Here is a 14335-nt window from a genome sequence, read left to right on the forward strand (position 1 = left end):
TGTGTGTGTGTGTGTGTGTGTGTGTGTGTGTGTGTGTGTGTGTGTGTTGTATATGTGCATGTATGTACAAATTTCTAAATACATAAATTCAACCTTCTTGGTCTCTATAATGCTTCTTATATGTATATTTTCTGGAATACTGTTTTGTATTACACATGGTCTTTCCTGTGGAAAAATATTTCTCCTGCTCTCAGCCTGTTTTATTTGCCTGTAGTTCTGTATACCCATAGATAAGCATAGTCCTAGAGCCTCATCAAGAAAACTTCCCTTTGTAACATTGGACCATTACAGAAAAACACAATCAAAGTGCAGAGTTGCGGAGTCCAGTGCCAACGATACATCTACAAAATAACCCTGCATCTAAGGCTTGAGGGAAGCTGCAGAGTAGGAGGCAGAGAGATTGCCAGAGCCAGCTAATTAAAGAGTTTCCTGGGAAATTGGTCCCCTAGAATGTTAGACACTACATTCAGAAAGGCTCACCAACATGACTGCCTAAACATAATTGAACAAGGATGAAAATAATAGACATGCTAACATAGACAGGGAAAAGCCCACGTAGCTTCAACCTTCAACAAAGAGAAATTATTTTAACAGAACTGAGCTTCGTAAGTTTTAACTGAGTCTCACAAACAAGGGAGAAAGAAAACACACCCAACTTCAGGCAACTTTAGTCTTCCCGTGTCACTGAAAGGGTGAAGGGGGAAGGGTATGGAGATGTGCTTTTGAAGGTCACAGACTTCAACACAGTCCCAAGGAAGATGATAATAATTTTTGTTCCATCTACATTCTGTCACATATCAACAGTTGTCCCATACAACAAGAGATTACAACTGAGAAAGCTGCCAGGATCAGACTCTACTGACAAAAGAGTCTCTGGGAGACTTAGATACAACAGAAGACACTTAGAATGCCACTAGAACCTCTGACATTGATAGTACAACCAACTGAAAACTGGAAACTTACCTCCCAGACAGACAGACAGAAAATATCATACTAGTAACCTGTGTAATCCAGTTCTTTTTATCCAATATAGTAAACCCACTTTTCAAACAAAATAATTACAGGGCATTCTAAGGGGCAAAATGATGATAAAGACAAAAGCGTGTGTGTGTCTGTTATAAGTAGATAACTGAAACATTAGGACAAGAATAATGTTTTAGAATTATAAGTTTTAAATTTTTAAATAACTGAAAATAAGATGCTGAAGATTCTGGTGAAAGTGTGAGAGATGGGGCATGGCTGGAGAATGACAGTGAAAGGCCAAATGATGTAATTATATTTTCATTTAACTTTTTTCCTTTATGATTCCAGGAAGCCCAGAGAACACTAAGCACAATAAATACACAAAGTCCAATTTTGGTACATCATATTCAAATTGTAGGAAATTGAAGTCAAGATGCAATTCCCAGTACAATAAAAAGAAAGAAACTCAGTGATAGAAAGAATTTTTGAATGAACAGACAGAAAGCATCTTACTTGTCATGCAACAGGGAGAACAGGAATTACAATAGATTTCACTTTGCAGCCATCAGGGCAACAACTACTGTGGATGATGTGAAATCATCCTTCTATAATGAGGGAGAAATAGAGTATTTCTCAGATAAACAAAAACTGGCATCACCGGTAGACTTGACTTGTAAAAAATGCTGAAAGTTCTTCAGACAAAAAGACAGTGATACTAATAAGGAACTCAGATATGCCTAGAAAGAGGTCATGAAGAAAGATATATGGACTGAGTGAAATCTTTTATTTTTTGATTCTTCTTTGGCCCAACTGCCAACAATTTCTTCAAAATGGTAGTACCAGTATATTAGGTGATGATACATTTTGATAGTTAAATAACAAAACTGTGATAACAGAGAGGAGGAGGAGATTTACACATCTCAGCTGTGCAGTAGCCACATTATGAAGCAGTGAAGACGTACCAAGTGTTAGTTATGTGTGTGCAGTGGCCTTCTATTACCCTCATGTTTAATTTTCATGGTTTCAACTACTCCTTTGGTCAAGTAGAATCCAAAAATATTTGATGGAAAGCCCAGGAAATAAACAATCCATGTGCTTTAAATTGTTTATAATCTGACTGGTAAGATGAAATACTGTGCCATCCTATTCAGCCTGATCTAGGACAAGATCTTTCTGTTGTCTAGCAGGTGTATATAGGAGTAACTACCTGTCAATTCAGTCCTGCAGTGGCTGTCTGAGTTATTGCATTGGTTACAGGGAATAACAAGGTTTATTCCTAAGATCTGAGGCATGGGGGATCCTGGGACTGTTCATGGATGAGTAGAAACTGCCATATTACAAACTTTAGGAAAAATCCTAAATGTTTTAAAACCTTTACAAGTCAAACCTTTGTACAAGCACCTTCCAGACCTACCACTCCCATCGACATCACCATCAAATCTATTTGTATCTCCTTTTTCAGAACATTGAAATGTAAAACTAAAAAACAATGGAAAGATAGGTATCTCTCACATGGGACTTTATTAGTCATTGAATCCTGGGTGGCAGAAAACAAAAAGGTACTGAATGTAGGGGTCTCCATAAAAGGACACTAGCTCAACCCATCAAATTACCTTCATAGTCAACCAAGTATCTTGTCAGATCTAGCCTTACCTCAAGCTCACTGGTAGGTAATACATTTGACTTCATACTCCACACACCTCTTCTGTAATTTCTAATTACAGAGAATTCATCTGAAAGCACCTTGGATAAACTCCAATACTTCCATCCCTCACCCAGAAGCAGGGCTTAGAGACTAAGGTCTTTTGTTCAAGTATCATAAAATAGCTACATAAATGGCTAGGAGTGACCAATTCCCCTCTGCACAGGACCTCTGACCTTCTCACCTACTCACAAATAGAGCTGGAAATGCTCCTGCCCCTTTTCCTTCTTTCATCCTCTTCTCCTGTGGGAGATCATTAACAAATGTGTTATCATTTTTTTCTCTAAATGGATAAGTCTCCTGACTATACTTCAGCTCCAACTGCTGCTTCAGCTCTCTTTTCCTCTTATAAGAAAATTATATTGCATTTGCTAATGGTTCCAAATGTCTCTCCTTCAATTCTTTTTAGTTATCTCTTGGATCTCTTTAGATCAAGTTCATCTTCACTATTCTTTACCAACCTCGAGACTGACAAAAATCAATGGCCATTTTCCATCTTTATTGCCTTGGCCTTCTCTTTTATTCTACACACATTCATTAAGGCCTCATCCAGGGAACTGAGCTTAGACAATATCACTATGATGATGATTCTCTTAGCAGCAGCTGAAGGCTAGATTTCCTTTGATTTTCAGGTACATTTATCCAGTTGCTACTAGAACTGTGTCTTAGGTAGTTTTTTATTGCTGTGATGAAATAATATAACCAAAAGCATCTCAGAGAGAAAAGGGTTCATTTCACTTATGCTTCTGTATCACTGATCATCATCAAAGAAAGTCATGGCAGGAACTGAAACAGGGCAGGAATCTAAAGGTAGGAGCTAATGCAGAGTCTTTAGAGAAGTGCTGTTTACAGGACTGTTCCATATAGTTTGATCACCAGGCTTTCTTATAATACCCTGGACCACCTGCAACAGGAATGTGGCATCACCCACAAGGGGCTGGGCCTTCCCACATCAATAACTGAGAAAACGTCCTACAGGCTTGACTAGAACTGGATATTATGGAGGCAATTTCTCAACTAGGGTTCCCTCCTCCCATAGGGCTCTCACTTGTGTGGTGTTGATATAATATGCAGCTGGCCCAGACTATCTACTTGGATGTTTAGAAGGCAGCTCAAACATAGCAAGTGTAAAACTGTAGCCTAGGCCCTTGTCACCACCTGCAAACCCCCACAGAGTCTTTACTAGTAAAATTAAGTGCAATTCCTTCCTTGATATAGTATTTTCAGGCCTCAAAGATTAGCCCATACTCGATTCTTCCATTTTCCTCACTTCCCACATTCAGTCTGTAGACAAAACTGGTAGCTCATCTTCCACAGCCACCCCGTAATCCAAGAAGACTAATTGTTTCTCACCTATAGCAACTCCATGAACTCCTAATAGGCCTTCTAGCTTGCACAGTCGATGAAAAGTCTAGTCACATCTCAACATTTTATGCACAATCAGCTCCTCAAATAGAAGTCAGGTTAAGCCATCTCATCTAAGGCAGAGTGAACATTTCCAGAATGGAGGAAGTGCTCGCTCTACCTCCTCCCGTCATCATCCCTTATTGCCCTTCCACAGTCATGAAATCTCCCTGCTGATCTTCAGACTCACAGGACAAGCTAGAAGGATGGTGCTTCTACAACCACTCTTGCCTCTGCCTGGATAGCTCATTCGTACATCTCACTTATTCTTCCTATCCTGAAATGACAAAGTGGCTGAAAGAAACATTTCTCTTGCTCATTACTCTAAAAACTCTAACTCCCCATCTCAGCATTATTTACTCATTCTTCTAGCTATTTTATGCCTAAGGTTTTGGTTTCTCTATTTTTCTTCTTGTGGTACTAGGAACTGAACTAGGAGCCTTACACACACTAAGCTGAATCTCCCCAGCCATATATCTAGGCCTCTACTTCAATAGTAGAGATGGGACTTAGGTTTCAATCATTGTTTTGCCCCTAGGCCTACAGTAAATGCTCAGCATATGAAAAAGAGTAAAATGAAATTAGTGGGAAATGATAAGTGGTTGCTACTTACTTGGACATGCCTAACTTATTCCTTAATGTATGCCAAAAGAAGTCTCTTAACATATTTTCAAGGGATTTCAGTCATCTTTTGAATTTCAAAAGCTGACAATTTCTTACTATCTATTTATTGATCCCTTTTCTCTGTAGGGAACTGATTATAGGTGTCAGTTAAATTTTAAATGAAAATTGTTTTCCTTCCATGAAGATGGTGTTATTGACATGGCGTTCCAGAACGGTGTCGGAAGAGTTTGCTTACCTCTTCAGTTCTAGAAATTTCCCCATACCCCGTTCCTCCTATGCAGTCCCCAAATTATTTAAATTGGTTCCTAGGCATGTTTGGCACAATTCTGGAATCCTTTTCAACTAGAGCAAACACACATGCATATACACACTGTGAGAAAATTACAGAATCAAAATGGCTTAGTGGTTTCCTGGAAATTCTATCAGAGTTTAGTAGCAGGTGTTTGAGTAGAGCCTGAAGCTTTGTATCCAGTTTTAAGTTCCATTATGCCTTCACCCATAGTCCACAAAAGAGTACATAAAATTTCCCATTTGTTCATAAAAATATTCCCCACCCAAACAAGGAGCAAGTAAGGCAGCCATCCAAACTAAGAATGTGATTATACAATGAAAATTGTATTAATATATACTATTTTCCATTTCTCAGCTGTTCCATATCATTTTATCACACACTATTATTCTCCTTTCTTCTCCTTTTTGTTAGCAGAGAAGATGCCAAGTTACAATACTCTGTTCATAAGGGAACAGAAGTCGGTTCTCATTTTCCGTGATGCCATCATGTCTGTCACCTGTTGCTGAGTACCCTCCCTTTATACTGTCTTATTTTGCATGGATTTATTAGATTTTAATCTGCCAATGAATATGCCTTTATGTGTCCAAATTCCAACATGCAGCACTCCCCTTATTGCAAAGACATTCTTATCATTTGTAGTAGTATGCAGATATCTAAATCCCCTGGAGAAAGTTGAAGAGTCATGAGGCATAGATAATTCAACTCACCTTCATCACATTGGCCAGGTTTCACTGCCAACCTCCATGTCCATGCATTATACCAAAGCTGTGTGCTGGAAATGCTTCAGCACCCTTTAAGGAATGCTCTGGAAATAAAGGGCAAGAAAGAAAAGAGGTGCAAGGAAAGGTGAAAAGCAAAAGCCATTTTGCACCTCCTGTGAAGTACATAGTATCACCTGTCATTGAGTGTATACCCACTGTGGTGTCTTACTTTGTATAACATTTATCAGAGATTTGACCCACCAGCAAATGGCCCCAGATGTACAGATTGCAACATGTGTATCTAACCTTATTCAAAAATGTTTTTATTGCGGGGGGGGGGGGGAGAAGAAGAAAGGTGAAGGGAAGGCAAGAAAAGAGAAGGGAAAGGAAGGAAAGTTATTAAAGTTGTATTAAAAATAAAGGAATTGAAAAGATTCTGTCTACATACTCACAGTGGGAATAGTGATCTAGAGGCTTCCATTGTCTGGTCTCCTGACTGTCACATGCCAAGCTTTTCCCCTACAAGTAGATAAAGTATGTCACTTCCCTGAGGGAACAAGCCGTTGTGTACTGTCAATGGCCCCAACCATTCCAACTTAGGAAGAAGAGCTTCTGTAGCAGGAGCCCATGTACCACTATCGTATGATTCCCCAGGAGCTCTGGACTTCAGCTGAACTTTTTTGGTATGACAAAGCTTCTCGTTTGTCCAGTGTGCATGTGAAACATCCTGCAGCCTTCTCAACAGTGACACTCAGTGGTGAGCAATGATGGCACTGGGACAGACGATCCTTGATCGCACCTGTCTTCCTTGCCCATTTCTGTACTCACCCACACTTCCCTCATAGCCAACATAAAGCCTATTGAGTATTTTATAAGTGCTTCTCATCATTATGGCTTTGGGGAAAACTTTCTACAGATGTCATAACTTCTGCTGCCACATGCCTACAATGAAACCAGATGCCACTAAACTACTACATAGCCTACCCAGAGACCTCTACCAATAAAACTTTAAATATAAAGTTTTATTGAACTTTAACAGCATTAATCCATTTCCATATTTTCATGCAACAATACTCATGTTCAATAGTGGGACAGAAACTATGACCCACAAAGCTTAACATACTTTGTCTGTTTACAGAATAAATTTGTAAAACTCTTCCCTGAGCCATTCCTTTAAATAATTCACAGCCATCCCAACTGGCCTTGCTTTTGCTTTATGTCCTCAAAACTCAACATCCAAATTTATCTGCTATGACTATCACAGTATCTCTTCAGTTGTGTTCCCACTTTCACCATTGACCTCACTTAAAGTAAATAAAATATATTTAATCAAGTAAAAGTAATTTGTTCTTTGTATAATCTAATCCTCTTCCCTAACTTGCCAAATCCATTTCAACTGCTGTGTTCAGTCTCTCTCTTTGTGTCTCTATCTCTCTGCCTGTCTCTCTTTCTCTCTGTATGTCTGTCCGTTTGTCTTTCTCTTTGTTATTACTACCCATCTTAAAATGGTAACAACCCAGTTTAATCATATATCGCCATCTAGTTTCTCCCATGCCTGTGGTAACTTTCACAAGAAACTTCAACACTGAGGCTCTTTGCTTTCCATTCTCTCCCCCAGCACTCCAGTGGGTTGGCTTTTTTCAAGGCCATATCTATATTGCTGAATCCAAAGGCTGTATTCTCAGTTGCATTCTCTGTGAACTGCTTTCTGAAATGCTTTTCTCTCCTGGTTCTCAAAAGCTAGGCTTGCCTGCCCTCTCTCATCTCTTCCCATGTCCTCATCCACTATTTCTCCTCTGAACATGGGTAACTCAGGAGCTTCGACATTGGCCCCTTATTTTCTTTTCTCCAGCTCTTTCTACACTTCTTAGGTGATTGTATCCAGGTCCACTGGTTTTAGAACATCTCTTGATGGCTAACTCCCAAATCTGTAAGTCCTGCCTTGATTTCTACCTCCTGTCAATGTCTTCACTTACGTGATAAATAACATGCATACAAGTAATATTACACCAACTAAGTAGGTTAAATTCATGTATGTAGCAGTGGTCTGTGTGTGTGTCTGTGTGTGTGTGTGTGTGTGTGTGTGTGTGTGTGTGTGTGTAAAATGATTAATGAAAGAGAGGCCGTGAATTTCAAAGAAAACAAGGTGGTTTTGAAGGGAAAGAAGTTAAGAGGGAAATAATGGAATTATAATCTCAAAAATAAAAGTCCAGAATTGAATTTAATCAAATATTAACTTCCACATCCATACTCTATAGCTCTCTTACTCAGCTCTGTTTTTTTTTAAGACAATAGTCTGACCATCTATTTGGTCAGAGAAGGCCAGTATAGTTGTGTTTATTTCCATTATTTGGCTCAAAGCTCACATCCAAGCCACTTGACAAATCTATCACTCCAACTCGTAGAGCCTAGTACAGATCACACTGCCATTTCCATCTCTAGATCCTAGACTAAGCCACCAGTATATTCACTGGACTATCAGTAGCCTCCTGCTTCCAATCCTGTTCTTCTGCAGTCTTATTTGACATCCAGGCAAAGTGATATTCATAAATTCTTTATCAGGCAACACCATCCTCATGTCAAAACCTATAGCTTCTCACTCCTACAGAGTGAAAGAAATTCTTACAATCAAGGGTTACTGAACTATTACAACCCTGTCTGCCTCTCTCTACAATCCTTTCACTCCCCTGACTCTTTTGTCCGTTATCTACAAACCAGTATTTTTATTTCTATCCTTGCTCATTCCCAAGTTCATCCACTCAAAACTTCCTCTGTAGAAATGTCATCAATAGACATTTTCTCCTCAAATGCACCCTTCAGAGAGACCCTCCTGATGAAAAAGTCAATTTCTGCGCAACCCGCATCAGTTCTTCAAATGACCTGATCCAGTGCATGTTTGTATTTATTTACATGTTCACTTTCCTATTAAACAAACTTAGAGTTTCTTGAGGGTAGTGAATAGTTATTCTTCTGCCGCATGCCTTGCATGTGAAGCAGTACTGGAAACAGAGGAACCCCTTGATAAATGTTTGTTTTCTGACAATTTAAATACAATTAAATAAAATGTAGAGTTTGCTGTTTAGCACCTAATCCCAAAAAAAGTTACAATTTATAAGACTATTTTATATTTAAATGATGCATGAGTTTTCTAACTTTCTTGATCTATTGACAGGTATATCAAAGCCTCAAAGAGAAGTGAAAGAGCATACTCTCTCAGGTAGTTAAGACCCAAGAAAGAAAATCATGTATTCACAATGAAATTTACTCTGCATGCAAACATAGTCATTCCAACCAGGTGCAAATGCTTTTTATTCAGAATTCAGGTGCATTTAACTTCTCTGAAAGCTGATGCTCCCCACTGAACCACAGAAACTGTTTAAATGAAACCAGTTCCTCAAATAAACAGGCTGTATAAAAACCAGTTTGTTTAACATCTATCATTCGCAGGTAAGGAATTGTGCAGTGGAAGTTTGGGTTTCTTCAAAAACTTAACTATGTTACGTGAATATGTTTTTGTTTTAATTCCAAGTGTGGGATATGGGACTACCTTAGTTTATTCACAGCTGAAAATTGCCTTGTGTGATCTTTGCCAGCTGCAGATAGTGGAATTCCAAGGACTCTGATAGGGTAGAAATACGAGAGCCCAGACAGGGTCTTGGAGGAAACTGACAGAGGAAGAAGATTGCCTATTTGTCCCTCTGCTGTTTGCCATTTGCCATTTGCTGGATATCCTGATAACTGAGATTGGCATTTTCCCAAAGAACCTGATGACCCCAACCAGCCAGAGCTAAATCTAAAGATTTCTATGTCCCCTTTCCCTTCTAACTTCCTTCTCTCCTACCTAGGGTTGGGGCTGGAAGGGAGGTAGAGGCTTAAGTAGCCCCAAATAAAATAGTTTTTAAAAATAGCACCTATACATTTGCCTATCCTACTTTTAGTCTTCAGATTACTTTTTTCTCCTATATTAAAATGAAAAGCAAAATTTATGTTTATGCATAATATTTAACCATTTTCAAAGGTCTTAATCATCTGGTACATGTGTCACAAGAAAACATTTTCTGTGAGACAAGGTGGATTGGCCATTACTTAGGAGTTCTTCCTGCCAAAGTAAACTGTCAAGCTCACAAGCATTAGCAAATATCACACAGCTTCATGTAATACATTATGTTTGACTTGAGCACTCAACGTCCTGACCTTCTGTATCATGTTCTAAGGAATACATGAATCCTTGAACATGTTGACGCAGTCCCAGAGGCTGGCTGTGCAGCCCTTGTCCTTTATGCTATTCCAGGGTTGGCTTGTGGAGACACATCCTGTAAAGCATGGCAGTGGATTAACATATACAAACACACATATGAAGTTCTTCTATGATTTTTTTGAAAATATTTTCTGGGCCTTGGAGAGGGGAATCTTTTTTTTTTCTTCTATTCCTATTATTCTTTTGTTTTGTCTTTTCGTGTTTTCTTGGATTTCTTGGATGGAATTTCTTTGTGTCAGGAATTTTTTAGATTTATTATTTTCTTTGACAGATACATCGATTTCTTCCATTGTATCTTCCACACCTGAGATTATTTCTTCCATCTCTTGTACTCTGTTGGTTATGTTTATCTCTGTACTTCCTGTTTTCTTTTCTAAGTCATCCCTCTCCATGATTTCCTGTTTGTGTTTTCTTTGATTTTTTCAATTCTATCTTCAGATCTTGAACTGTTTTGTTGATTTCCTTCACCTATCTTCACAGTATTTTACTATTTTTCCTTCAATTCCTTCACCTGTTTGTTTGAACATTCCTCTGTTTTTATTATTATTATTATTATTATTATTATTATTTCTTTCAGTGATATAATCATTTCCTCACTGAAAGCCACAAACTGTTTGGCTGCATCTTCCTGTATTTCTTTATGGATGGCCATAATCTGCCTGACTTTATCTTCCTCTAATTCTTAACGCATTTTATTTGCTTCCTCCATTAACCTCTTCATAAGCATAGATATAAGGTCATCTTCTTGAATTTCACTTATGTTCTGGTGTCAGGGCTACTTGCCCCTGGATAACTGGGTTCTGGGGATGCCATATTGTTTTGCTTTTTGTTGGTTGTGCTTTTACACTGGCCTCTCCCCATCTGGCTGTCTCAGGTGTTGGCTGTTAATTTCTGGTGCTTGCTTAGGTCCTGGGGTGGGGATAATCCCCTTAGCAGGGTTCTGAAGGAGATCTCCTCAGCTTTTTGGGTATGGTCAACTGAATGGTGGTGCTTCTCCGGAATTGTCATAGTTTACCTCAGGCATATGGACCTGTGTGGTAACTCTGGTGTTTAGGAAGGCTCTCCTCTCATTAGGAGAAGTCCTGGAGATGGCTGCCCTGCTGCTGGGTTTCTTGCTCTGAATTTAATGAGCTGCTGCTGCTGCTCTTAGCTATATTTGCTGGGCGTAGCCCTCTTGAAGAACCAGGGAGTCCCCCGGTTTTGTCAGTTTAGGAACAGGTTGCACCTTGGAGCAGTATCTGAGGGCTGCTCCAGTGGCTGTCAGGCTTTTGTAGATCTGAGGTTGCAGCTGTGTTCCCCTGTGCCCTAGCCATAATCAATGGCAGGTGAGCATGGTACTCATGCCTGTAGTAGAAGGCCAGAGCCTAGATCATGTGTGAACCCAGAAACTCTTCTGGAGCTGGGTGTCCTGAGCGATGGACATGATGTTTTCCCTACTGTGGAGTTTCCACATGACAGGAACACCCAGACTGTGGTGTTTGGGGAACCGCAGTTCTGTCTGGGATGACAAGTAGAACATGTAGGCACAAGCTCGTGGCTCTGCCTTCCTGGCGATTGGGCTCCTGGGTGTCTGCAGAAACCCAGGAACTTTTCCTGAGAACTTTTCGGTGGGAGGGAGGTGTTGGCTGAGTGCTCCAAGGTCCAACCTGCTGTTCCCCTCACTGTGAGTTTCCACCTGATAAACTCTGTCTCTGGTGCCCTGAGGCCCTCAGTTCTATCTGAGGCAGCGAGTCAGGCTTGCAATCAAGACTCTGTGCTAGCTACTGTGTGCTCAGCTCTGGGCTAGCTGCTGGACCCCGGGTCTTTATCAGAGATCCCAATCGTTTCCTGCACTGTGAGGTTTTCTCTTAACTGGAAATCCCAGTCTCTGGTGTTGTAGGGCCCACAGATCAGACTAGCATGGTGATCAGAGCACACTAGCATGTGGTTCTGGGCTGGCGACCAAATGCCTCGTGGAACTGGGAACTCTTCTGTGGTTTAGCTGGGTGACCTGAAGTTGATTGAATCCCCCACCATGGGGTTTCCTCTCACCTGAGAAACACAATCACTAGTGTTTTAGGACCCAGAGTTCTGTCTGCTGGTCACTGTGCCGATCCTGCTGTGCTGCTGGTCAGAAAACACATATGAAGTTCTATACACATCTTTCAGGACTTCCTCTGCTGCCTCTACAATTAGAAGAGACATCAGTTCCCTAAAACCAGACTGGAATGAAGACAAAATTCTGTTCATCTGCACCTAAGCTGTAACTAGAGTGAAACGAGCAATAGCTGTACTACCTCCATCATGAAACTTTCAATAAACTTAGAGCAAGTCCTCTACATTTTCTGTGAGCTTTTTTAGCATCCATTCATTGGCTCATAGGAGTGACAATACCTTCAAACTAGATTAAAGATCATGAACCCAAAACCTGGCACATTTCTCTGAAACTCTTCTCTCCTCTGCACTCAGTCTCCTTAAATTTGGCAATAACTTGACTGTCATCTGGGAGACTCCAGCCAGCAATGGATCATTAAGACTGATGCTGGGACTAGTATCCAAGCATGGGGCAGAGCTCTAGGGGTCCTGTGGAAGTGTTGGGGGTAAGATGGAAGGACGTGGAGAGTACAGAAACCTCACAAGAAGACCAATAGAGACAACTAATCTGGACCCATGGGGCCTTACAGAGACTGAGACATCAAATAAGGAGCATGTATGGTCTGGACCTAGGCTGTCTGCACATATGTGTCCAGTGGGCAGCTTGGTCATGTGGGTTGCCTGGTGAGTGGCGGTGGGTGCTGTTTCTAATATGGACTCTCTTGCCTGCTTTAGAATCACTTCCTCTGGGCTGGGATGCCTTGCTTGGCCTCAGGTGATGACAAATGCTCAGTACTGGTGTGACTTGATGTGCTGGGGAGGGCTGAAATGGGGGTCTGGGGGAGGCCTCACCTTTTCTGGGGGAAATGAAGAAGGGAAAGGGGAAGGAGGGGAAGCGGGTATTATGATGAGAAGAGGGAGGGCACCCTTGGGATATAAAGTAAATAAACTGAAATTTTAAAACAGAGGATAAAAGGGGGCAAACGAAGGAATAAATGGGTAAGAATACTTAATGTATAGAATCTATTATAATAATGGTATTGAATAGACACTGATCTTTCTACTGAAGCCTTTAGCCAAACCCACCTATGTGCTGATGATTGCATTAGTAAAGTTTTGTCTACTTTAAAAAAAAATGGTTGCAATTTTTCTTTGTTCACTTTTATTGACTTTTGAGACTGTGTCTTGGGGTTTCACTATTTAGCCTTGTATAATCTTAAAATCTTGGCCTGCATACTGGAACTGCAGGTGTACATCACTCTCCCTGGCTCTTGGATATTATGGTTTATCACTACGACATCAACAACGTCTTTCATCCTACCTGCTCTTCTGACTTTGTGATTTCAGAAACTCTCCTTCAAGAATGAGGGCTATTTTCTCTCCGTGTGAAGGACCCTGGCTCACTGTTGAACTTCACAAGTAACATGTGGCCGAGAAGAAAGGACATTGCTCTAGGGGAGGCGCCGAGACAGCACAGCGCTGCCTGATACCCTGGACCCCAGATCCTACAGGCAGGGAGCAGACCCCACACGAAGGGAGCAGACTGTGAATGGTCTCACAGTCAAACTTCTACAGAAAGGCACCGTGGCCAGTCACTCCCAGCCCACGGCCAGCAACAAATGGCCAGCCACACAAATGACCCATCTTAGAAGTGGAAGATCCTATTCAGGTCCAACCCCTCCAGGTAAAGGTAAGCAAGATTCCCTACTGCTCACACTGTGTATACTTGACCTTGTTAATTGCAGGTTGAGTATCTCTTATTAGAAGTGCCTAGGAGCAGAGGTGTTTTGATTTCTTTTTCAAACCCTTAGAATATATACATGTAAACACAAGGGTCATGGTGTCCTGTGTATGACCTATAGGCATAGCCTATAAGGTAATTTTATATAATATTTTTAATGCATGTATCCTGACTAGGGACTGTTAAAATATTAGGTATGTCCTCTTTCCATTTGTGATCATGCCAACGCACAAAAACTTTTCAGTGACAGAGCATTTACAATTACAGATTTTTAGATTAAGGAGGCTCAACAGGTATTGTTTACAGTGACAACATATGGGGCTGATTTGTTACACAGTGACAGAAAGCCAAGGCAGCTGTTGTTTCTCCCACTTCAGACATGTTCTGCTTATCAGGCAGATGTGAAGAAGCCTTCACTAACACCTCTCTCAAGTAGCATGGGCTGTGTTGGCCTCCTCATCATACTGTGAGTGGATATGCTATTTCTCTTTCAAGAACATGAACTGATGACTCATTTCCATTCCATCTTTAGCATTGCTTTGGAACATCAGTCAGGTTTAAGAAAGAACTTAAAACT

This window comes from Psammomys obesus, unplaced genomic scaffold (assembly GCF_907164565.1).
Source record: "Psammomys obesus unplaced genomic scaffold, mPsaObe1.curated_primary_1811, whole genome shotgun sequence".
In the NCBI taxonomy this organism is placed as follows: Eukaryota; Metazoa; Chordata; class Mammalia; order Rodentia; family Muridae; genus Psammomys; species Psammomys obesus.